The sequence below is a fragment of the Mauremys reevesii genome, linkage group 7, assembly GCF_016161935.1.
Source record: "Mauremys reevesii isolate NIE-2019 linkage group 7, ASM1616193v1, whole genome shotgun sequence".
NCBI lineage: Eukaryota > Metazoa > Chordata > Testudines > Geoemydidae > Mauremys > Mauremys reevesii.
Window position 1 is genome coordinate 58,905,289 of NC_052629.1, and position 25,160 is coordinate 58,930,448.

The 25,160-nt window shown below is 41.8% G+C and overlaps 1 long non-coding RNA gene across 1 annotated transcript; it reads right to left on the minus strand.

Annotated features, from left to right (window-relative positions):
- Window positions 1–15,892: 15,892 nt before the first annotated feature.
- On the minus strand, window positions 15,893–24,188 carry LOC120369272. Its single transcript, XR_005583025.1, has 3 exons — window positions 24,111–24,188; window positions 23,629–23,712; window positions 15,893–16,092 (listed from the first exon to the last, which is right to left on the minus strand). It is a non-coding gene; the product is annotated as an uncharacterized LOC120369272 (long non-coding RNA).
- Between the last annotated feature and the right edge of the window lie 972 nt (window positions 24,189–25,160).

Here is a 25,160-nt window from a genome sequence, read left to right on the forward strand (position 1 = left end):
GTGTAGGGGGCTGCCTGGCTTTGGGTGGCAGAGGCTGGAGCCCGGCCTTTTAAATAGAGCAGCGGCGGGAGTAAAGTAAAAAAAAAAAAAAAAAAAAAAAGCTGCGGGGCCCTCTTAGGCGCGGGGCCCGATTCCCAGGAATCGGGCGAATCGGCCTAAAGCCGGCCCTGCCTGAAACAACATGGGGACTTTGCATTCTAGCATCGGCTAGGAGACATCCTGGGCTGAGGTGCTGAAGATGTGTTCAGGATGGGCCTAGGGAACAGCACCCCAGAAGCATGTGGAACCAGAACCTGGTAAGCGGTGCCTGTTGTTGTTATAACGGTCAGAACTGCAGATTTCTGGACTATGACCAATGCAATTATTGTTATAGTGGATATTAGATACAGGGGGTTTGATTTAGTTTCAGCTGAGGGTGGAAGCTATGCCACTTCCCTGGCCTCCCTTCCCATCATATGGGATTCAAGTTGGATTCCAAGTTGGGGGGGGAGGGAGAATCTAACAAGCCACTAGTGGTTAATTTTTACTAAATATCTGCTCATTGTTAGAAAAGGGGCTCAGGATTACAGCTTACCTTGAGCTCATATTTCTGCTCTTTTTATAACTGTTGTCATGCTGGTTTGACAGCTGCTAGCATTGCTGCAGGGTCGCAGTGGCTGGAGTAGGTGAAGAAGCTCCTTGGAAACAGCGATGTTTGGTTTCCAGAACTCCTGACTCATCGCAGCATGCTGGTGAGGGTGGGTAAGGGAGCTCAGTTCCATCGCTAGCAAGCCTCGGGGTCCTACTTAATGTTTGTCTGAATTTTCACCCACTGCTAGCTGGTGAGGCTTGCAATCATCAAGATTCCTGAGCAGGACAAACTTGCAATGGCTGCCTCTGTAGCTCACTAGCTCCCTCCATTCATTGATATGCTGTTAGGTCAACTGATGCCAAAAATCTCCTTTGCCTAGATAGATGGTATTTCTGGAATAGGAACACCCACTTCCAGTCTGGGACCTCAAGCAGATTTGTGTCTTTTAAGGCTTCCCTAGCCTGAAATAATATTGAAACTAATATTAGTAAACGGCCCCTTGATAGGATCATTGCCTTCCACCCAGGCCCCCCCTTTTTTTGTTTAAAATAATTATGTAATTCTTTCCATAATGTATTTGTGGGTTGGCAACACAGCTGGCTGGTGCTTCTTAACAGGCCAGTGAGTAATGAATGGATTAAATATACCAAGGTGATAAAATGATCAACTTGGGGCCTTGGCATGAAGTAGGATGTAAGAGTGGTGGTGGGGATTCATTTCTCCCCCCCGTGGACAACAAATACTGTGATCTGTCATTGTGTAAGCAGGCTCTTCCATCTCTGATGGACTGAGGCATCTACCGAGGACTTGAGCATTGGACACACCCAGCCTGGAAGAAGGAGACGGTTCAGGGATTCAATGTTGCACGACACTGTCGCCAAGGCAGACAGCCAGATGGAGTACCAGAGAGGGAAGGAGGAGTGGAAGGTGCAGAAGGAGAGGGAGACAGCTGAGCAGAAGGAGAGAATGGTAGTAAATTTCCTCCAACATGAGGTTGAGAGAGGAGAACAGAGCATAACTGAAGGACCTGGTTGAGAAGCTGTTTATATTCATGGCCTCCAGCTTCAGCTCAGTCCCCCGAAATGCTACCACCTTCTGCAGCCAATAGACAGCTCAGGGTTGGGAAGGCTTTTGAATCACTCAACTGAGTGGAACAGCCAGATGTACAATTATGGACAACTCACACAATCCATTCTAACAGGGGCAAGGAGAACAGGCACACAGTAGACATTCAGTTCCACCACCAGCGAGACTGCACCAATTGCACTGTACATAGTTAGCCAGTTTTACAACTTTTTGCACTTTTTTTGTTTGCTTGCTGGCAGCCGAGATGCCTGCAAGAGACAAAATCTTTATATGTTAACAAATTGTTGTGGCTGTATTATGTGTTGGCATCTCAGTGCACGGTTTAGAAAGGATGAGTCACAAAGTTGCATAGAAGTTTTGTTAAAGTATCTGAGTCCATAGAAATCTAATTCCATATATAAGCAGTAGCAAATAAACTGCACTGCTCACCTAAAAGATACACTGAGCAAAAACTGGAATGCCCACAAAATTTCTCATCCCCTCACACACGTCACTCTGCAAAGCTAGGATATTGGCACACAAGGCAACCCTGATTTTTCTTGCCCAGCTGGAGTCAGCCCTAGTAATAGTTGGTGCATTTATTCACTGCCTGCACCAAATCTGCAAGCTAGTGGAACCACTCCATTCCATGAGCTTTTTCCCTCACCGATATTGTGCAGGGTGCAGGATTCCACAATAATACCGATGAGATTGGACACACTGGCATCCAAACAGTTTTATAGACAACACCATCTTGCTTTGAGCCAAATGCACACTCCATCATCATCCTGCAACTGCTAAGTGTGTATTTAAACTTTCTTTTACCAGGCCCTCTGAGGTATGGTTTCGTGAGCCATGGGAGTAGATGCTGGGCAAGGTTTCCTAAAATCGCAATGATTACTCTGCAGCTTGGAAGGAATAAGTTCCCTTCTTGTCTAAAGAATAAATGCCAGATCTTCTCAGCCTGCTGGCATCATGCACCTTACCAGTACATTCCACATTAGTGTCCATGAACCTAGTCCTTATGGTTAGCCAAAGCCTGCATTATGATAGGAGTAGTACCTTTGTGGTTAACATACTCGTGTGCTCCTTGTGGTGGGTGAACTATGGGCACATAGTGCCATCCATGACCTCAGTGAAGTTTGGAAAGCCCATTTTCTCAATGTCAGCTAAGGCACATTATTTATGCTCACTACCTGTAGGCAAACCACAGTTCTAACTGCCTCAACAAGCCTCCACTACCAGACAACCTCAACAGTTGAGTTGCCAACACCAAACTGGTTAGCCATGGACCTGCATCAGTCTGTGTTAACCAGCTTCCAGGTGGCTATGGCAACCTGTTTCTGGCTTCCCTCATGTATCTGTCCTGGTGCTAGAGGGTTGGGGCAAACGCCTCACACAGCTCCATGAAGGTCTGATTCCTCAGATGGAAGTTGTGAAGCCACTGCTAGTCATCCAAGTTCTGCATGATGATGAAGTCCCACCACTCTGTACACCAGAAGCTCTGGTTTACATATAAGGCATGAGCAGCTAAGACAGCAAGCTTCAGGCACCTCAATTGTGCCACAGCTGCCATGCCTGCATCCCTTCTCTGACAACCACTGCCACTACCTTCTGAAGGACAGAAACTGCTGCTGAAATGTCCAGCACTCATCTCACAGACCCTATGTGGCTCCTGCTATGACAGTGCATGCAGGAAAATCTTTTTCACTGGTGATGGATCCATGGCTAGTTCCTGGTTGGAATGGGCAAGAGCGAGAAGCAGAAAGACCTGAAAGTGCATCTGCTAAATGTGTTGGCAGGCTAAAAATGCTTCTGCACAGGGGCTTGGGAAGGACAGACAAGTTGTCCCATGATGCACCACATACCAAGTCCAAGCACTTCAGGCAGTGAGGTTCTAAGAGCCCTGGAACGTATCGCCCAGAAATTCTAGCTCCAAACATGTGTCAAAGCAGTACCCGTGTGGACACAGCTACACAAGTATGAGATGTGTGTAGTTCTTGCAGTATGGATGCTCAAAGGTTGTCTTGGAAAGCATGGGTTTGCAGGCCCAGGAGCAAGTAGTATCCTTTCCTACACTATGCCCTAAAGGCCTGATTTTTAAAGAGGCCTTAATCAGGCCTCTGTTTTTGCACATACCTGCACCTTTGTCCCTACAGGATGCTAAATGGTAGGCTAGGTTTTAAAAGATTATAGAAATTAGCATGATGGGTGTTGTGAGCTGTAGTTTAACCTTAGAGAAACACTGTTGTATGGTACAGTTTTATTGATTAAGGTGGAGATTTTCAAATGAGCCTAAGGGATTTGGGCACCCAATTCCTTTAGACTCATGTGAGAATCTCAGTCTATAGCTTTCGAAGCACTGCTGCTGGAATAAATCAACAAAGTTTCCCAGCCTCTGCCCCGCAAACTATCTGACATGTCTTCTCTGTAACTGTATTTGTTATCCAATCACAATTCATGACAGGTATTCAAGAGGGGACACATCTAAGGAAAAAGTGGATTTGTAACATGTCTATTATTCATAGTACATGGGTACATTAATGGTAACAAGATCTGAAACATGCCCCAAGAAATATTGTAATATATTTCAAGTTAAATGCATTTTATAGGGTTTTTAAAATCATTTTAATCAGTTTCTGTGATACAAAATATTGTTGGTTTTGTGAATCACTATATTCTCAGATATGCTCAGAAGACATCACTGTAACATATAACAATCGCTGTATGTATCTGCAATACAACCTCATCTGGGTTCACTAGACATTGGTCACTCTTCTGGGAATGCACAAGGAAAGAAATATTTTTTTTCCTTTTAAATCTGTATTACGGAATTATACAATTCTCTAATGGAGCCTCTAGTCAGTTTCATGCACCTCTTTGTTTCCTGGCTCGAGAGGGACAGAAAAAGAGCAGATAGCAAAAAATGAAATATAATGAGGGGGATAGGGCCTCTTAAAATATTCATTGTCTGGGGAAAGAGGGAGGGAAGGGACTCATCTGACCCTGATCATCCAGCTTTTAACAGTAAAAAAGAATTTCAAGCCTTTCTGTTGAAGATTTACAGTGTAAAAGGATCATTGGAATTATCCATAGAGGCGTAAGTCATAAGATCACCACAGAGGCATAAAGGAGTTTAAAATTCCCTTCCTTCTCCCCCAAACACACCACAGTCGCTTTTGCATTTCTAGAAACATCTGAATTGGTTTTGGAATTGCATTCTTGTTAGTATCTAAGGAATTCCTGGCTAAACACAAACAACCTCTCTCCAGATTTCTCTTATATGAGCTTTGCTTCTAACACCCATGTTTTTAGCCATTCTGTGCCCTTTTTAACAAAGGAGCCCATTACAAAGAATCTGTCAATAGTGTAATTAACACATTGAAGTGATGGTTTCTTTTGAACCTATACATACCTAGCAGGTTTTCTCATTTTGAGAAAAGTAAATATTGTCGGCAGGTGTTGCAGTCCTTTAGCTCCTAAAAAGTTGCCAACGGTGGCCAAGTTTGGGTGCCTCTGTATGGGGCTGGTATTATTTGCTGTACTGTAGCATCACTTGCAAACTCCAAACAGGATCAGAGCCCAGTTGTGCTGGGTACTGTACACAGTGACATGCTTTATATGATGTCAATAAATGTGTCAACACTTCCAACTTTATCATAGAACAGCAATAATTTCTAGCTCCTGAATCACTGATAGGACAAGGACTTCCTCCTGTCACAGCTGAATTTTCCTAGAAATCTTTGGGGGCAAGGCTGGCTGCCTGTACACAAATTTGTTTTAATCAAAGACTACTTGAATATTGAGGAAACTATTGCAAAGAAGAGACCTAAAATTCTGCAGCATCTGAACATCAAATTCCAGTGCCAAAGATAGATTTACATAGGATTATTCTAGTGGTGAAAACAGTTTACTGCAGTTCATCTCTTCTTGGAAACATCATTGCTTGCAAAACTTCCAGATCCTTGGGGTTTCAACCATCCTAGGGGAAACAGCATAATGATGCAGTGCCCTGGGGGATGTATTCACCTATTTGATACAAGAGTACTTGTGGCACCTTAGAGACTAACAAATTTATTTCAGCATAAGCTTTCGTGGGCTACAGCTCACTTCTTTGGATGCATAGAATGGAATCCGAAGAAGTGAGGTGTGGCCCACGAAAGCTTATGCTGAAATAAATTTGTTAGTCTCTAAGGTGCCACAAGTACTCCTGTTCTTTTTGTGGATACAGACTAACACGGCTGCTACTCTGAAACCTATTTGATACAGTTAGATATGCAGCATGAAGAGAAATGCTACATTTTCTTCATGCTGTATATCTGACTGCACTAAACAGGTGAGTACAGGTATTGCTGAATTTATTTCAGTTTCTCTTTTGAAGTTATTGAAGACTCATCACCAGCTCCATCAGTGAGTTCTCGCTGTCTCTCTCTCTCTGGTTTGATTTATCTTGGATTCTAGCTCAGATAAATAGAGATGAATCAAGACCCAAACCCTGGATCCAAGCACCCTTGAATTGGTCTGAAGCACACTTGAGTCTGGATCTGTATTTGCAGATGAATCCTACCTTTATAAACCAAACTCTCAGATCTGCATTGCATACCTCCCTCAAACTTTGGAAATGTTCATATAATCATTCAAATGTGAACAGTAGAGTTCATTCTCTCTAAATAGTTCTATTCTGTTGCTTCTTCTTCATCATCAGTATGCATTTTGAAAGTCAATAACATATGGAATGTATCAATGTATTCAAGTGAAGATGACATTCATAACTCACAAGGCTTTTTTTTCCCCACACCTGAGATGATATAAAGCGGCACATCAGTGCTTATCCACAGCTGTAACACACAAATAAAAAGAAGGTAAAAAGAAATGGCTGATCAAAAGAAAACTCAGCTTTCTGACAGCAAGTTGCTGCAATACTAGATAAACAATTCTAAGAGTTAATTAAGGACACTTATGAAACATTATTGCTTCCAAAATTAATACTTTCCTAGGGAACTCCAGCGTCACTGATTTTATGATCATATGATCTGAAGTGAAGGATTTAAGATTGCATGAGTAAAATAAAAAGGTTCTAGTATACTAGGTGGAAAGACAAATGTTCTGTGCACAGTATACTTCGAGATGTGCCCTTGGCACTAAGGTTACAAGAGAGTTTTCATTTAGAGACCTCAATAAATACAACTTGTCTCTTGTAATTAGAGCAGAAAATTCTGATGGGACAAACCCCTCCATGATATTGGAAATGAATCTTAATGACATTTTGCAACACTCTTAGCATGTTTGCCAATACATCAGGGGGCAAGGGATTCTGAAGTGGTTTTGGGACTCAGGATTGTTCCACAAGTCCCAAAGTCCATGGTCCTGCTTACGGACCATGGAACTCCCTTGAAAAATTAGATTCAGCGTGCAAATCCTAGCTTGCACCTGGATTAAAAGCACTCATTTATTTCAAACAGATCACCAATGCCATTGGCCTGAGACAGCTTTTGAGCACTACCATCCTGGTCTTTAATTCAAACCAAAAGGCAAAATATTTCTATTAATTAAAACATACTTGTCACCATTGTGTGAGTGCAACAATTCTCTGAACTCTGTAGTCCCCCTGGCTTTTTTGCTAACTTTATCTATTATCTTCATGGAGAAAATTTGCTCATTTCCTTAAATCTCGCTATTAAATATATATGTATATTTGGTTCTTCAGTTCCCTTTGTCATGTCAATATGAAAGTCTAACCTGAGGATTGCTTCTTTGATCACTTAGGACAATTAATTAATGAATAGAAGGCTGCTACAGGGCAACTGTTTCCATAACATAAGACGTTGTATAACCTTCTGAGGTCAATTTAAGGTTAACAGAAGAACCAGCAAATATAACAATGCAGCATTATTATAACTTGATATTCATTCACTTTTATTTGTAAAATGCATCCATTTAAATCCTACCATGGCAGATAGGTCCAAAGGGCTCTGCCATATTGCTCTGCCCTGGATTTCTCACGCATCAGTGTATGAATGTAATTTTCTTTTCTTGCCCAGTGTCTGCTAATATCTCATTCTACTCTTTGGAGAGTTTGTCAGGTTTAATTTCTCTTTCAGGTTGTTACAATTTTGACTCTCGAGTATCATAGTGATTTTTTTTTAATAGTTTCAGGATCACTCACCATTTTCGTTTCTGGTTCCACCATACAATGACAGTTTTGGAACATGCTATGTTAGGACACAATGGAATACTCTGTCATGCCTTTCTCATGCAAGTTATTGCAAAATGCTTTAGGAGAAAGCTGCAAGGTTCTAGCAGTGCAGTAATGGCGTAAGCAAACTGAGGCAGATCCTACCTCTCCTACTTTGTTACAGAACACCTCACATGCAGCATACCATTGCACAATCTGAGGAGATTGCACAGAGGTTTTCTTCATCCCTGTATGGTTCTGAATCCAACTCCCTGCATTAATGCTTAAGAGTGGGGTATTTTAAGAGAGCCTGGGGCTAGGTCAGAGGTTCTGCTGCTACCTGAAATTTCCCGTATTCTCCAAACCCCTGGAGACGGCAAGGAAGCGACTGGTGTAGAACCTACTCTGCTCCTACTTCATGGCCTTGGTCCAGCAACCACCCAAGTTATTCAGCCTCAGCATTTGGCCACAGAATTTGGGCCTTAAAGCAGAAATTCTGGCTTCAGCTGCATAGAGCTTCCACTTTACTGAGAGCTCACTTGTGCCATCAAGTCATGACTCTAAATTGCACTGCTGCCAGGGGAGCACCAGGAAGAATGATCTCCTAATATACTATGAAATGTGCCTGTAACAACATCCCTCCTGAGAGTGCAACACGCTTGGCACTTTCTGCCCAGCCACCTCTACTGCCTCCTGAGAAGGGAGGTTGGAGCCATGGTGGCCCCTCCTCTTTCCCTCTGACTCTTCTTTTGGGGTATGTTGATTCCTTGGGGATGCACAGATTGAACAGCTCCTGTGCTCCAGGTTTGACTCCTGCATGATGCAGCTGGGTACAGTGTATGTGCAAGAGAGGATGCTGGCTAAGACACTGATGTAGTCTCCCACTCTATGCAGCAAGTGCTTAGGCATCTATAAGAATCATCTTGGCAGCTGCCTGAGACAAGGGGTAGGGATCCTGACTCGATGGCATCCCTAGTGACAACCACTTTAGTGAAAGTTGGGCAAACTTAATTCTATTTGCCATCTCCACTTAACATTGACACATCTCTGACTGATTAAGTTTTCTGAAGTCTACTGCTTGTGTTGTCAAAGTTAGAGGAGGAGAATGTGACCTACATTTAGAGATGGTCAAAATCGATATTTTAACTAAAAAAGAGAAAAGTTATTTTGGCTATGATCCAATAGAAAAAAAATGTAAAATTTTAAATTCTATTTTTTGACCTAAACAATAAAGCGGTTAACATTTTTTTGTGAAAATTATATACTATTTTCTACCAGCTCTGCTTATAGTAAAAAGATAATTTGGAGGGGAGGAAAAAATGTGTTCCCCAGGCTGGGAATCACCCACCATTCCAGGTCTAAGAAATGAAAAGAAAAAAGTAGCAGCCACTATTTACATCAGACCTACACAAAAACAAAGTTGTGTGGTCTTGTGGCCATGCAGAAGCAAGGTAAACTAACAAACCTTGGTCCCAGAACAGTGTCTGGCCTTTGCTGATCATGCTGGCGAACAACTGAAATAGCAAACAAAAAACCCATGTTAATTATCAAGCTCCAGTAGGAACATAAGGCTGAATGGCGGGACATGGAACATCCATATTTGCCAAATGGACTGGGGCATAATTGAAACCGACCTTTGTTTTCAAACTTTTGAAAGGCTGTGACAAAAAAGAGAGAGAGAGGGAAATAACTATCAGGGAATCCAACTACTTTAAGAACCTTTCTCCCTCCCCTGCCTGAAAAGCAACTTCCTAGGTAACTCCTGCTTGTCTATAACAATTTCCCATCGGACTGTAACTGCATTTAAGAGTTTGATGCCCATGTAATAGAAAGCTGTCACAGGATGATGGTCTTCTGCTCCTAGATAAATGCCCAGGATTAACGATTAGACGTTATCTCCTTTGCCTGACGGAAGATGCTGTAGCGACAGTTTTTCACTGTACAGGGAGGTCACCAAAAGGTACTATCTGCCTATGGTAAATTTACCGTGTGACCATGACAAGGCTCATAGAGAAACATCAGCTACCTTGCAGCCTGATGGTACATTTATCACACAGGAAGACTGTGTTTTCTGTTGACCTTCACTCAACCTCACCTCCATGCCCTCCACATTGGCTCATGACACTGTATCCCTCTCCCCGATGCAGCAGAACTGCCCTGGTTGTTCCATGTGAAAGGCCCTCCTCACCTAAAGGATTGTAGGCTGGGGCAGGAGCTGTATCTCGGCACACATAAATCCAACTTCTTGCACACACAAAACCGAGAGGTTTATAAAAAAGATGACAACATGTTTAGAGAATGTTGTTTTTTTAAGTCACAGCAGCAACACTCTGCTTCTTCTGTGCTCTAACATTATATCTAGTGTTACTCACTGCTTAATTTCAAAACCAACTCCCACTCTCAAAACAATTAAAATCTAACATACAAGATGACTATTTGTTAGAATGGACTGTTTTTAACAAGCCATATTTCTCTCTCTATAGCCCATAATTTACCTCAGACACTTCCCACTACTTGAGCTAGGATTTCTTTTAGATCTAGAGAAGTAGTAATGGAATATGACACTAATACGCAAACAGCTCTGTTAATACTTACAGCTCATAGCAAAGGTCTGGTCAGTGTTTCCTTGGAACAATCTTTTTTCATTCAATAAATAAAAACTAGACATCCTTCTTATTAGAAATGCACCTTGCAGTGTTAGGTAATCACCAAAGGAAAGATTATTTTTCCTTTTCATTGTTTTCATCTCTATTTTTTTACATAGGAATAAATGTGCCATAAATAGAAAAATATGCGAAGTATTAAAAAGTTGAAGATTGAAACAGATCATTTTTAGATGAATGTTTACAACAAATGAAAAGAAAAAAAGATGTATCGATGGGATTAAGATAATTTGAAATGTAGTTGCTTAAGGACTTGGATTCTGGTTCCATTCACACTGGTTTAACATTCTATTATCTTCCTTCCGATTTGCACAAGTGTAAGTAAACTCAGAATCAGGTCCTGGTTTTCTTCTGATTGATTATCTCTAACTTCACTTTGGATTGCTTTGCTGGCCCATAGCAGTTGACACAAGTCTGCTGTTATTAACATTTTTAAAATGATAAAGCTTATTCTCAACCTTTTAAATGTAGTTTTCATTTTCAGACCTTGCCTGTCTCTTGGTTGTAGGTACTGTCTGTGCATCACTCTACTGATTACATGCACAAAGCAGCTTGCAAGCAGTGTCCCGGCTGGTAGAATGGGACATTGTCACATGTAACTCACAAAATTCCCCTTTCAGCTTCTCTCCTCTGAAGATCAGATTGTGAGAAGGGTATTCTAAACATGATCTGGTGTGGGGGAAGATGTTTTTGGGGGAAGTACTTAGTGATGTGAGGAGTAGGCTGTACAAATAGCATTAGCGAAATTCCACCATGAACCTGATCTGATGTTTACAAGTTTGCCTGTAACCTGACCAAACCTTGGTTTGCGGGGTCCAGGTTCTAGAATAATTGTTTATACTGCTCATGCGCCAATTCCCACTGCAGGGGAAAATAAACATGAAGGAACAAAGAAAGAACCAGCTTGGGAAATCATTGCCAATAGATATAGTAACCTTAAAAGCAGCCTCCTGGGATTAAATGTATTTGATATGCTAATTCAAGGCTATTTTGCACTTGAACTGAGCTGTCATGAGACCGTGACTAAAAGTTCCATGTCTACAAAGCAGACATCCACGAGCATCACTGACCTCAACTGAGCAATGTTGTTATAAAACCATTGCAGTAAGCTAGGGTGACCAGAGAGCTAGTGTGAAAAATCAGGACGGGCTGGGGGGTAATAGGTGCCTATATAAGAAAAAGACCCCAAAATTGGGATGGTCCCTATAAGATCGGGACATCTGGTCACCCTACAGTAAGCTATAAGCATATTAGTTACCCTTATTATTGGCTAAGTTCAGATAGTGTGTTTATTGCTGTGGGGCATATGGAGAATGACATGGATCCTGTCCAGAGGAATTCCTACTACAGAAAATAAAACCCTCCATCACAAAATATTTCATCAGAACAAAAAAATAGTAATTTTTATAAAGACTGACCAACCAAGGCAGATTACATCTGTAAACAGGCCTCAAAGTTTGCCCTCCACTGAGATCAGATGTGGGTGTTTTCTCAGGTGAAACAGGATAATTGGTAAAAAGTCATTGTTATTATTTATCATTTAGATTATGTTAATACTTAATGCCTGCAGTCAGGATTGGGGCTTTCCACTAGGTGCTGTACAAGCACAGATGATCTCCAGCCCCAGAGAGCTTACAATCTAATTTAAGACAAGACAAAATAAGCAATTTTAAAAATTATAGAAGGAAGACGGCAACAGTGGAAATCACTGCTGTGATAAGATGGTGAGAGAACTAAGTAGAGGAAATCATTTCATTTTGCAGAGTGAACATACAGCTTTCAGATGCTTGTAAATCCTGTTTACTATAATTGGTAAAGCTAAAAATTCAACCCAACCCAAAACAAATCTCAAGAACATTTATTTTCTTAATCAACATACACAGGTAAATCATGATTCCTAAGAGAAGGAATTCACTTTTATGCTAGATCTTATTTTGGAAATGAAGCATATTAGTTTAATAGTAATCATAACAACAAGAGATAAAAATGCTGCTACCTATTCTCCATAAACACGTTAGTTCATTGCAGGAGATAGTGGTTTCTCTCGCTGTATGCGTGTGTGAATTTGTATTATATAGCACCATTTAACATCCAACAACTATCAGAGTTTACCATGTGGATCTTCAAAAGAAAAAAAATTATACCACGTGCAGTAGTAATTGATTTAGATAAGTAATTTTGCACAGATCAGCCAGCATCACTTAGATTCTAAATGCATCATGATCTTGTTTTATCATCTGGAATCAATACTTATGATAAAAGCAAAGCAAAATGAGTCATTGGAGAAAAAGGTACATACTAACAATCAAAAATGTTTTAAATTTTGAACAGTGTAAGTGAAGAGTGAGAATAACAATTTGTCAGAAGATAACTGGCAACATTTTCAGGAGATTTAATTTGTGTGTGTTTAAAGGTTGCTGAGACATTCCAGTCTGTTACATTGACACAAGGTTCTATGCTATTTCATCTGACTTGTGAGTTTTCTGAGGCATTAACCTATCCCAGGTAAGTTAAATGTTCTGACATGGAGATATTGGCTAATGGAGACATTTGTTACGTGTCACAGAAGTAATTTGAGCAGATATTCTCTGTAGCACTAGACAGGCTATTTTAATGCCACACATAATATAAAGCTTTATGAGCTCTTAGAGGTCAGGGAGGCAATGAAACGTTCAAGGTAGAAAGCTGGAAGCATCGTTCACCTTGAATTTATTTCAGGTTTAGTCATTTCCCCCATGTTTCAATCTGTCTCTTCCCATCTTTCAAGCCCACCAATGAAACACAGAATTAGTGCACATGACTAGTTTGATGTAACCATACACAGGTATGTGAAAGCAAAGGTCAATAGGAAAAACCAACATGACACGAATATACCCGTCTTTGCACTAAAATGCCATATATTCCATAGTTCTGATCTAGTGATATATTATGGTAGTGTGATATTCACCAGCTTAATTCTTCTATCCCACCAATGTATCAATGATCTGCTCAGACTTTCTTTCTCATACAATTTCATGTTGCACAGCCATACTGCACTTTAGATGTTTTATTTTGTCATTTTCAATATAGTTTTGGAAGCTTTCATAGATTAGAAGAATAAGATCTTTGTCAACTCAGTGAGTCCAGAATTTTTTTGGGGGAAAAATCCTCTTTAAATATATTATTGTGTGATTTCTAATATTCTCCCTCAGCCCCCAAGAAAGACTGACAGTGTTGGAGACATAAGACCTCTGTTCATCCCATGTAAGCGTCCCCATACTGTGGCCAATATACCTCACTCCTTACACAGAGCACATAGGCACAGATATCCTTACACTCCTGTACGTGTAAGATGTTGGCTTAATTTCCATTTCATCTTAAGCTTCACAGCTGAACCTGCCAGCAAGGAAACTGGCATGACCCCAACCATTCCTCTATGACAGTTGCAGTTCCTGCAGTATTTGCTGGCGGTGTATTGTTTCATGTCTACCGTGCTGTGTGAATTAGTGGGCATGTTCTCAGAGGTTTGTCCACCAGTCCACGTCTGTAGTCAGATGCCTGTGCCTGCCCTCACAGCTGTCAAGAGCCCGCTATACGGCAGATCTGAATTGTTGGCAAACCCATGGCACAGCCTTTTCATTGGGGAAAAACTATGGCATGGCACTTGCCACTGGGGCTCAGCAGCAGCCATCAATTTCTAGAAGCTTTCTACCTTTAGATGGGGGAAGGGCAAGAAGTCACATGCCATCATCCTTGCATAAATGGTACTCAGGAAAAAGCCTGAGTGTACATGGTGCTATATGGTGCCCATTCTCAACACTGGCTTGCCATCTTGCTGCTGCTCATACATCAATATGTTTGCCCTTACATGAGGAAATCTCCACTCCATCTGAGCCATACTGGAGCCCACCCTTTTTTCCCTATATATATATTCAGCTAGAATTACTTGACATGATTTAGGGAGAGGAAAATATTTTGAAGAGGTTGCAGCCATGGTGCAAATCTCCATTGGCTGAAGATACACACCCACAATTGGTCAATTCAGTCTGCAGTCTAGGAGTACCCTTGGATTCCTCACTGACGCTAAGCTCTCACACAGCAGCATACAAGAGAAACACTTTCTACCATCTCTAGTTGGTAAGGACACACCATCTTCTGCACATGAAGACCTGGCTTCAGTTGTACATGCCTTCATCACCTCTTGGCTGGACTTCAGCAATACAGTATACCTGAGCATGAAGCCTTCAGCACGTAGGAAACTCCAATGAGCACAGAATATGGTACAGCATCTCCTCAGAAACACAGGCTACTGCAAATGGATCAAACCCCCAATCTCTACACTGGTTTCCCTTAGAATTTCTAATCAAGTTCAAGGTCTCCAGTTCTGATCTTCAAAGCAGTGCATGGCCTGGGCTCAGAGTACTTAAAAAACCTCAAACTCCAGGATAAGATCATGGTAGATAACTACACTTCTCTGGCACAATAGAACACATAAAAATCATTATAAAACTCTTCTGTGTGGGAGACAGAATTTTCTCTAGTGGTGGTTGGAGACTGTGGAATGAATTCCCCCAGGAACTAAGGACCATCACAAACCATACCAACTTCTGATCCAAGTGCAAGACAAATCTCTTTGACTGCCTTCTCTAATATATACACAGAACAACAAGTATATTTATATTAAGAAAACCAAACAATGACAACAAAATCCACTACCAACCCAAGATATTCCATCGTTCACACTTCTCTCTGGGGAGAGAATGAGAGAACAAATAACTGAGACAAATGTTAGTCATGTTGTTTAATTCACTACTGGATGGCATTCAGATTCCACAGTGATGAGCATGGGATCAGATCCTAAATAGAAGAGAAGAGAAAAGATTTTGCAGAGATAAGGTCCCCAACTGTTTGGGCTCAGTTACACAGTTAAGTGTCTGCCATCATATCACATTGAGTATTCGGTTTTGCATCAAAGGTATTAATGGAAAAATAGTGCCACTTACCCAGTGCTGCTGCTGGTGGCTGCCTGTGTGGAGCAGTAGAGATAGCACCAGCGGGCATCTTCAGTGCCCTTACTAGTCCTTGTACCCTGTCATCTTACAGTATGCCTAGTAAGAACTGCGCACACACCCCACCACCACTATGGCTGTATGTGTGCCTGTATGTGTGCCTAGATGCTAGTAACACACAAAGATTATATTTATGTAGGTATTTACTTTGATTTTTAAAGTGAATATCCTAATCCTAGGTGCTCAGACTGAACATTATAATTATGCAACCAAATAAAACTTTAAAGACAAGTTACTGCTGCCTCCCAAACTGCAATAATAATTATAGTGCAATCCAGTTAAAGTACCTTGACAAATCCAATAATTAATGCCTGTGTACGGCTCCCCACATACCCTTATCTCATCTTTCTAGAAAGAGATGAGCCTTGTAGTGTGTCCTGAAGGTCAAGGAATCTGGGTTCTGTTGAACTCAAGAGGGAAGCAAGTCCAAGTCTAGCAGACACAGATGGATTAAAAACTGGTTAACTGATAGATCACAAAAAGTAAATGAGGAATCGTCATTCAGTTCCTAGTGAGGTCCTGTGGGTAGCTGTTACTAGCTAAATATTATTCAATATCTTCATTAGTGATCTGAAAGAAAAAATACAAACATTCCTGGTAAAATTTGCAGATGATACAGAGATTGGTGTCTGTTTCAGAACCCACCAGAACCCAGCTAGACTAGCAGTATATCTAGGTAGCTAGTTCTTGCATGTTGTAAATAATTAGTCAACACAGTTATTTGGAACCCACTGTGACCATGGCATTTCTTCACGTTATGTTTGACAGCAAAAAGATACACCAGGGGTAGGTGGTAAACAACCAACTAATAAGCTCCCTGTGCGATGCTGTAGATAATAGGGTAACACACTCCTGGGATGCATAAGCAGGGGAATGTTAAATAGGAGTAGTGATGTGGTATTATTTCTGTACACACCATTTCAGACCATTGCTGGAATACTGTGAGTAGTTGTGGCATCCACATTTCAAAAATGATGTGGAAAAACTAAAAAGGATAAGAAGTGAGCTACAAGAATGATTTGCTGTCTGGAAAACATGCATTACAGGGAGAAATTTAAGAAACTCAGTCTATTTAGTTTATCCAAGAGAAAGTTATGACTTGGTCATAGTCTTCAAGTACCTACATAGGGAATAGATTTCTGATAGCGGACAGCTCTTTAATCTAGCAGCAAATGGTATAAAAAGATGAAATGGCTGGAAACTGACACTAGAATCATTTTGTCTAGAAATAAGATTTAAATTTTAATAGTGAGGGTAATTAACTATGGAACAACTTACCAAGGTATCTGGTGGATTCTCCATCACGAAGTCCGAATAAAGACTAGATACTTTTCTAAAAGATAAGCTAGAGCTGAAAGAGAAGTTATAGGCTCCATGCAGAAATTATTGAGAGTGAGGTAGTATAGCAAGAGTCAAGAGTAGATGATAACTTTCTGGTCTTCAATCTATAAATCTCTGCCCAGTTTCATTTCAGCGGCTCCTTGTGCTTCCACCTGCTGACTCATACGTAGCTCTTTGGGATAGTGTCCATCTCTTAGTTATATGTTCGTACAGTGCCTATCGTTATGGGGCCCTGGCCTCTAGGCACTACTGCAATACAAATAATTAATAAAAATAAGTGTCGAGGACCATTCCTGGGATTTGTTGTCATTAGAAAATTAGGTAGTGGTAGAACATGACCTTGAGGAATCATGTTAACTAACATGACGTTAAATATGACTTTGCAAGTTGTGTCAGCCTAGCAGGAGGCATGAACTCAAGTGTCTCCAATGATAGCAATTGGCATGGTGGTTCTCAGCCACTGCACAAGTCCCTTAGATAGCCAGAGCCCTACAGAATTTAGACCTTTATGCTGGGATTGTTGAAAGAGCCTAAGGAAGTTCGGCATCTCGATCCTGTTGCATTTCAGTGGGGCTGCGGCTTTGAAAATTCCAGCCCTGTAGGTCAAAAACAACTTCTTAAATTCTACTGCTATGACTTCCTGAATAAGAACACCTTGTATTTATATCAGATCTTTATGATCTAATTGGTAACATGAGCAGTATAAGTTCTATCCTACAGCAAAATTATAGAATGTTGGATGCATGCAGTTCTCTATAACAGCATTATTGTGTGTTCCAGCTTTTGTACTGAAATATTCTACAGCTTATCTGCCTTTTGCCTTGAAGACCTAACTCTCACAAAACATTTGAATAAAATATCTTGTTTATCTCCAGGAAGATTGTGCCTTAAGGAATTCAAATTAATGTGAGACATCAATAATCTGAAGGAAATTTGTGAAATCCGGTCACATTTGTTTCAGGGGATTTTTTTTTTGCTCAGTTGATATGGGGATGTTATTTAGCATTTTAAGTTTGCAGATAATTGAAGGGAAATATCCACAATAATGAAATCACTGCTGGATCACATTCTGATAGGTGACAAATCAATTCATTTATGATACTTTCTTTGTCATACTGAGCCATTTTACTGTTCAGTGGAAACCTCTTAAATTAATAAAACTGTTAAATCCATAAAATCCTATGTACCAAATAGCGTATCATGGAAAAAAGAAGTTTGAGTCATTAAAGGAATAAAACTGATAAATGCTTGCTCGAGATTGTCTGAAAAAGAACCTTGCTTTTAAGGATACGCTATAATAGTAATAAGCTGCAATATATCCTCACTATATATAGCAGAACGGTTGGAAGAAGGTACCATTTTGCATATTACTGAGAGAGTGAGCACGGTGAATTCCAAGCAGTTGCATCATATGCCATTTTAATACTGTTTTGCAGTGGGTTTGCTTTTTAAATAAAATATGATTTAACAGCAAGAAATAAAGCTTTCATTAGACTCCATCTAACATGATTGAGCTCAGTTGGGATTTTCTAAAGTAGCTACACTTGTGTACAAAGGAAAGATATTAGAGAGACTTTAAAATTACATAACAACAACACATTAATTCAGAGTCCCCCTCCAGATGCTATATACAGAACACTCATTTATGTTGTCTGTTATACTTGAAGACGCTGATGAAGCTATGACTCTAGTTCTCTTGCCAATTATACTGACTAGACAACTTTGGCAGTGAAGAACAAAGCAAGAGGCACCAAAATGTTGACCTTAGTATTGAAGTTATTTCTTCTTCCACCACTAAAATTCTGCCACTTTGTAAGAGTGAAACAAGTAACTTGTTTAACAATGTAAAGCAAAACTGCACAACAGTGCTAGGATGGGAAGTGGAGGGATACTTTCTCCAGATGAAAGAATGGTGAAAATTTCTGAAAGGGTTGAAAGAATGAAAGTCTGGCCATGATATCCAGATTAACACGTTTACTGTTTTAAAAAATGCTATTGGATCTTCAATGAACCCAAAGTGCTTAGGACAACAGCTGGTCAACATTTTTCAACTTTCTTTTCCTCATTAAATGGCCTGAAAGTTTAACAAATATATATATATATATATATATTTAAATGTTAAGTATTTCTAACAAAAACTGAACAGTTTTTGCTTTTTTATTTTTCAGTTTAGGATGTTTTCCTTTTTTAATTGCAAAATGGAAAAAACGGTGGGAAGGAAGTAAAGGTTGAAGGAGGAAAGGTTAAAAAAATCAAACCCAACCAAAAATTTTCAGTAAAACTTTGAGAAAAAAATTAGTTTTTTTTTTGGTGTGGATATGGATAGAGACCTCTTTAATATTTTTAATGAAATAAATAGTACTGGGAATTGTGTGATTATGGGAGACTTTAATTTCCCAGATACAGATTGGAGGACAAGTACTACTAATAATGGTAGGGCCCAGATATTCCTGGATGGGATAGCTGACCGATTTTTGTCCACCAAACTGTAACTGAACCAACAAGAGATGATGCCATTTTAGATTTAGTATTGGTCAGTAGTGAGGATCTCATAGAAGAACTGGTTGTAGAGGCCAACATCGGTTCAAGTGATCATAAACTAATTCAGTTTAGAGTAAATAGGTCTAAAACTAAGGTCCTTGATTTCAAAAGACCAAACTTAAAAAAAAAAAATCAAGGGAAGTAGTTATGAATTAGACTGGACTGATGAACTCAAGGATCTGAATGTGGAGATGGCTTGGAATTACTTGAAGTCAAAGTTGCAGAAACTATCTCAAGATTGCATCCCAAGCAAAGGGAAAAAATTAGTAGGGAGGGGTTACTGACCAAACTGGATGAATAAGCATCTCAAGCATATTATTAAGAGAAAGCAGAAAGCCTACAAGGAATGGAAGATGGAATGGATCAGTAAGGAAAACTACTACTTAGAAGTTAGAAAGTATAGGGGAGAAGTCAGAACTGCCAAAAACCAAGCATAGTTGGACCTTGCAAAGGAAATTAAAACCCATAGTAAATGGTTCTTTAGCCATATAAACAAAAAAGAAAAGGAGGAAAGAAGTGGGACCACTAAGCACTGAGGAGAAAGTAGAGATTAAAGATAGTCTAGGCATGGCCCAATACCTAAATGAATATTTTACCTCAGTTTTTAATAAGGGTAATGAGGAGCTTAGAGGTAATGGCAGGATGGCTAATGCAAACACAGTTTAATGGGACCAAATTGGGGGGCCTGGATTATCTCCCTCAAGATTATTAAAGGAAGTGGCTTTTGGCACATGAAATTGCAAGTCCAATAGCAAGGATTTTTAGTGAATCTGTAAATTTGGGAGGAAGCGGTTGTACCCTATGACTGGAGAATTGCTAATATAGTACCTATTTCTAAAAAAGGGGAAAAATGTGATTCAGGAAACTACAGGCCCATCAGTTTGACCTCAGTTGTATGCAAGGTGTTGGAACAAAGCTTGAAAGAGAAAGTAGGTAAGGACTCAAAGGTAAACAGTAATTGGAATAAAATATAACATGGTTTTCAAAAGGTAGATCATGTCAGACCAACCTGATCTCTTTCTTTGAAAAGATAACCAAATTTTTAGACAAAGAGAATGCAGTAGCTCTAATCTACCTGGATGACAGTAAGGCATTTGATACAGTTCCACATGGGACATTATTAGTTAGATTGGAGAAGATGGGGATTAATAATATGACAATTGAAGGATGGGTAAAGAACTGGTTAAAGGGGAGACTATAACGGGCCATACTGAAAGGTGAAATGTCTGGACAGGGGCTGCTCCAGGCCCCAGCACGCCAAGCGCGTGCTTGGGGCGGGATGCCGCGGGGGGCGCTCTGCCGGTCGCCGGGAGGGCGGCAGGCAGGCAGCCTTTGGCGGCATGCCTGTGGAGGGTCTGCTGGTCCCGCGGCTCCGGTGGACCTCCCGCAGGCATGCCTGCGGAGGGTCCGCTGGTCCCGTGGCTTCGGTGCCGTGGTGCTTGGGGCGGCGAAATGTCTAGAGCCGCCCCTGTGTCTGGACCACCAGACCTTTTCTTAGGCCACTGGGCCTGTGCAGCATTATTTTGCCTGCATACAAAGTTAACATCTGAGCCTCTCTCTCTGCTGCCTACCAATCACAGCCTGTGAAGCAGGCCTAACTCACTCAGGCAGCTCACACAGGTAAAAGAATCTGCTAGTGGTTATTGCTCATTCCTGCTCTGCAGAGTACCAGAGCTGATGAAGCCATCTCCTCTGCTCCACAACCCCCCTGGAGTCCTGCGGCCCACAGCCAACACACAGAGCAGAAGCCTCCCTCCTCCACAGCCACATGTGTGCTGGAGAAATTTTCATGGAGATTTGGAGATCAAATTGTGGAAGGACACAGATGGTTTGGAGGGGGGATAGATGGAAAAGGGAGGAGGCAGGAGAAACCAGATGGATTATGGTGGGGTGAAGAGAGAACATGGATTTTTGTGGGGAGAGTTGACAGAAGCAGATGGATTTCTGGAGGTCTGGGGGTGGAGGAAGAGATTACTTTCTTCTGGGGACAATGGGGAAAAAGTGATGTATTTCTTAGGTGGGGATGGGGTGAGGTGGGATTTGAACTATTATTATTATATATCTCCTCCCTCATATTGTATCTTTCAAATGGTTTGTTTGGACAGAATTTTGGGGAAGCTCAAAGGACTTTCCCCTGGCCCTGCTTGCCCAGCCCTGAAATATGCTTCTCCTTCATGCAATAGCTTCACTTCCTGAGGCGCTTCTTTGGGGTTTCCCATCTGAAATGCTGTTTGAAGGCAACCCTGCTTACGTAGCACAAGGTGGTACACAGCTGTGCTAACAATAAATTAGACCTATTTTTGAATAAACTTAAAAATGGGTTAAAATGCACCTACTACATCATTATATTATTGTCAGAATATAAAGTTCAGTATTGACACAAAACATTTTCCAAAATGTCATTGGGATAGGGTATACAAACCCCACACTGGGCAACAAGGGATTAAAGAACTGCTCTGGGCCCATCCAGTCCCACCCCGCCCCACCATGCCTGCAGTAAATGCACCAACTAGAGGAACAGCTGCTCATTTGGTGGCAGCCCAGGAAGAGAGCAGACCTGTGACCTGATGCCCCAGGAGAGAAGAGCTGAAGGAAAGTAGAATTGTTACATAAACAACTGCCCAAAGGTCCCTCCCCTCAAGGAGTGTGGACCTGACACAGAGAGCCTGAGAGGAAAGCATTCCCCTCTCCCTCTCATATGGACTACCCCAGTGAGGGAAGCCCTGAGATGGAGGGCCATACTGCAGGAGGTGGCAGTGGTTGCCTGAGAAAGAGAGAGAGAGAGAGACCTCACTACACGCAGCCACCAGAATGTGCCTGGTGGTGAGTAGACAATCCTCATGCCACCTTAACCTCGAGAGCAACCTTGGGACAATTGCAGCGGGGATAGGAAGTGGCCCAGGGACAGCAGGCTTAAGCAGCCCCAGCTGTCACAGCACTGACAGCCTTCAAAGGGCCCTGGGTCAGAGCCCAGTGGAGTGTGAGGGTCCGGGCTCCCTACCAACAAGCTCTCTGTGTGTCACAGGCCTAAGCCCTGACTACTACATGATGCTACCCTACCAACCAACTCCTGAGCCAGGACTGTCACAGTCATCAATATAGGGAGGAAGAAATAATGAGCAATCTACAGCTAGGCTGTGGAGTTGTAGTGGGGTGGTCACCCCAATCCTGCATGGAAGGGCTTAAAGCAGCCCAGGAGATGGCTGTGGCAGAGAAAAGCTGGGCTGATGGGGAAAGCAGCCACAGCTGTAGCCCGTGCAATCAGGGCCTAGCTGGCCCTTATAAGAGAGCAGTGGGCCAGAAGCATGGAGAGACTCTCTCTAGCTTTGAGAGGGAGGGACCTGGCTGCAAGGAGCTGAGAGAAGGTACCTGTAGTGGAGCAGAGCTGGAGAGCTCTGGCCTGGAAACCTCCACCATTCCCCCCCCCAGGCTGTGGCCTAGTGGAAGGCCAATTAGGTACTGGCGTTGCAGGGGGCAGCCCACGGGTAAGCAGAGGCAGCAGGTCCAAACTCCCCTTGCCTGTGATGAGTGGCTTTTACACGGCAGTTTGCCCCAGTGAGCGGGGGCCAGATGGTGACTGGCAGTAGCCCACAACTGAGGCAAGGTGGGGATAGAGGTTTGGGGGTTCCCCTGGGTGGAACAAAGACAAGGAACATCGGGGTCCTGGGAGGCACTCTGGAGGCTGGAAGAGCTAATTCCCTGAGACGACCAGCAGGAGGTGCCACAGGGGTGAGTCCCGTACCTTTACAGTGTTAATTTCAGTTTACATGTTTGCCAAATTATTATGTATAAAAGTTAAAATAAGTTCTGTAAATCAAAAGTCCATTTTGTTTTGGTAAAAGGACAAGGCAACCTCCATTTTGGGCCAGATTCTTGTTCCTCAGTACCTAGAAAAGGCGGGACAATGGGAAGAGCAGGAATCTGACCTTGCCCAACAACAGCTCCCTATAAAGACCAATGAGGGTAGGGGCCAGGGGCACTGGCTCTCGAGCTTTTGAGCTGTCAGAGGTTCAGGTGTCTAGCTCTCTCTCTCGTAGTGCGGTATGTTCTTGGCACTGGCTATTGGCCTGCAATAGTTACTTACTAATTAAGTTGGGGTTGTTTGTTTGTTGTTTTGGGAAAGCAAACTTGCATACATGGACCTGGTCCGATTAGTTAGATCAATCGTGCACCCATAGACGACGCAAAGCGGGTTAGGGTGGGAGTTAAGTTAGGGATACATACCTGTCTATTTCATCTGTCATCCACGGTCGGTGTTCATCGCTGGCTTCTGTTATCTGGATTCTGCAGCCTCTTCACCGGTGGCATCTGTAAAGGTAGAAGAACATCTTGTATTATAAGTGCATGTATGTGCCTGTGTGTTACTCTGAATCTCCAGAATCATTAATCCATTCCCCTTTCCCTTCCTTCCTCTCTCCTTAGCAAATAAAGTGTTGTTGGTTGTTTTAAATTTGTGCGTGTGTTATTCATTTGGGGTCAGCTCTGATAGATGGGCTTAAAAGGGAGACTCAGCGGGAGGTAAACTGTAAGGCTCCCCAAGGTCTTCTGATCAGATCAGCCTAGAGAGATAAAAATCCTTGCAACAGGAGTCCATTGTGCTATCAACTGATATAGGATGTATCCCACTTGCTCCCATCAATACTTGTGTGCAAAGACCACTGATACTCAGAAAGGCCCAACAATATCTCTAGATGGAAGGCACTCACACATCTGTTAGAGGCTCTTCATGATCCCGGTCTTATCAGGAGTTCTTGTATTCCTTTCCATGTCATGCTTTTAATTTCTTAAAGTACTCTTTGAAACTGACATATACTGTTTGACACAGGCACATACCTAAGTTGAGGTGAAAGAGATGAAGCAATTACAAGAGCAGTTTTTCTACCATATGTGCAAAAATTCTCCATGCTAGTAGAAACAACAGTAATAAATGTTCCAGTGAGCTTGCAAAGGCACTAATCTTTTTCGTAAAGAGAGAACACCCATTTTCACAACTATATACTTGTAGAAAACCTGATAGCATCACACTGCTCAGTTAAAAGGTGCCTAGACTGCACCAAATCACTCAAACACAACTTTCAATGAAGCCAACGAATGCCTCAATAGGGACTTCAGAATCAAGTCCTGAATCAGCTAAATAGGACGTACATTCAACAGGTAAAGGAACATCAGAAAGATTAGAGAGTTTTGAGGTGGTTTGTTATTAAACTGACTGACTATTGCAAACCAGGCTTTATGCAACACTAAAAGAATCCCAACCTAGTTTCACAAAAATGGACTCAATTCATATTGAGTAGAGGAGGATATTGTACCTCCAAACATCAATAGGCATCTGGCACACCACAGAGAGTCTCATTTCTGGAGAGATGGCTTTTCAGCCTTTACTGCAGTTTCACCAAGAGAGGGCAGCCTGAATTTCCACAAAGGCTGCCTAAGAGATGCTCTGGGGTTCTGATCCCGCTTCCACTAAAGTCAATGACAAAACTACCATTTAATGGCCCTGAATCTCCCCCGCCCCCGACCCATTCTGGCTACACCCTTCATCCAGAGGCAGTACCACTCACTTTCCAAGCCTGCTAAGGACCCTGGGCAAGGCAGAGCATTGATTGCGGGTACTTTGCATCTCAGTCACAGAGCCTTGCACCTTAGTCCATAATCCATGGTTTGACACATCCCCATTTCCAGATGGCATCATAATAAAGGACGTCTTTAATGTTTGCTCATTTATGCAAAACAAACATTTCTGAACACAGTTGAAT